The following is a 1,980-nucleotide window of genomic DNA, read 5'->3' as shown; positions in this document are numbered from 1 at the left end:
GGCCAGGCCCCATCCACCCCCCACGGCAGACAGGGCTGGGCGGGACGGCCCCGGCGCCACGTTCGTCCACCCCAGTGGCCCCCACAGGCCTGAGACTTGAGTTCCCAGCTGTCAGGATTCCGGGGGGGCAGCTGCTAGAAGACGGCTGGCTTCCTGGCGGCCATCAGGCGTCCCGTTGGGTTTTTGTCTTTTTTTAGTCTGTAAACGGTGAGCAGCCTTATGTGACAGCAGTCGAGGGGCTGGGTCCACCAGGAACTTGTACCATGGGCGAACACGATCGCAGCTGTGACCCCACGCTGAGGCTGGGCCCTGGCTGCCGTTTCCTCCTCACGGCACCCTGGGGGCACACTCATGACCCCCATTTCACCGGCGGGAGACAGGTTAGGGGATGCGTGTCCCTGGACACGCGAATAACCAGCCTACCCACGTCAAAGCCCCGAGGAGTCGGGCTCCCCAGGTCAGGTGATGAGTGTGCAGTGTGGTCACGGTGCCTGTCCCAGCTGAGACCAGCGGCTCAGAGCCTCTGTCACCCACCTGGGATGTGGGGCCCATCCCCTGCTCTGTCCCCTCCAGGGCACAGAGCCGGAAGCCCCGCCCAGACCTGGGGAAACTGCAGGGGGACATCTGGCAGCTGCTGGGCAAGCTCCGTGGCCTCCCACAGGGGGCTCGGCCTCTCTGAGCCTCAGTTTCCTCGGCCGGAAAGTGGACAGCCAGCCCATGTTGCTTAAGGGTGGGCTGGTGAGGGCAGACAAGAGCACCAAGAGCTCAGTGGCCACCGTCCGCCCTGTGACGTGACCAACAGGGTGCGCCCAGCCGTCCCCTGCCCACCGAGAACCGGCCAGCCGGTCTGCAGTGGCGAGCCTCGGAGCAGCCACCGGGTCTTGGAGGGGGAGCAGTGGAGCCACCCAGACCTGGTTCTCGCCCTCGGGAGCGTGTGGCCAGTGGAGAGGCCTAACAGGAAAGTGAATCAGCAAAGTGCTGGGACTCAGTCTGCTTGGGGAGGGCTTCCTGGAAGCGGTGGCCTCCGAGCTGAGGCTCCCGTGTGAACAGCAGCTCGTCTGGTACAGGGCGGAGAGGGGCCATCCATCCAGGACGGGCAGTGGGTACAGAGACCCAGAGACGTGGCCGCCCTGGCAAGCCCTGCAACCTGGGATTAGAGTGTAGGATGCCCAGGACTGGGAGGAGGGGCCGCTCCCAAGGAGCTTTGAGTGCCGCGTCCGGGCCTTGCACTGTATCTGCTGGGCCGGAAATGTCTGGCTGCGGCCGAGTGGATGCGGTGGGGAGGCAGGCAGGTGTAACTGGAGGTCCGGGCAAGCGAGGAGGCGCCCCGGGTGCGGCAGAAAGTTCTGGGAGGCAGGAGTGGGTCGGGCGCAGCATCGATTGGGTTTGGGGGGTGAGGGAGGTCTGGATGCATTTTCGGCAGATACTTAGCAAGCCGCTGCTCTGAGCCAGGCACTGGGAAAGCCGTGAACACCCGGGCCCTGCGCTCTCGTGCCCTGTAGATAACGGTGGAAACAAACTGTCACATGTGAACGTGTGTTGCACGAGCGGACGACCACCTGTGATCTGAAGGCAGGACGCAGGGAGACGGAAGGGGGCACCAGGCAGCAGAAAGGACCAGGTGGAGCATGGTGGCCGCCTGCAGCTTCCCCGTGGCGTTGGTGCAGATCCCAGGCCTGCCGTGCTCAGCAGGGGCGGGGTGGCCAGTTGGACTTGGATATGTTGGGGGTGACAGACGATATGAGGGTGGCCCCAGTTTCTGACATGAGGGGTGTTCAGGAGCACAGGAAAGGAAGAAGAGGGTAGTCAGGGTACACAGGACGTCCTGGAGAGGTGACCGAAGGCTCTGGGAAGGCTGGGACTGGGGACCCAGGACCGCGGGGTTGAGACGGGACCGGAGGCTTTGGCGTGCTTGGGGTCCCGTGGGGACAGGTGCCTTGCTTCAGACCGGCGGTACTGTGCCTGGAGCAGAGGGGAGGG

This window comes from Pteropus alecto, unplaced genomic scaffold (assembly GCF_000325575.1).
Source record: "Pteropus alecto unplaced genomic scaffold, ASM32557v1 scaffold157, whole genome shotgun sequence".
NCBI lineage: Eukaryota > Metazoa > Chordata > Mammalia > Chiroptera > Pteropodidae > Pteropus > Pteropus alecto.
The sequence above is the reverse complement of the archived record's forward strand: the minus strand, read 5'-3'. Positions refer to the sequence as shown.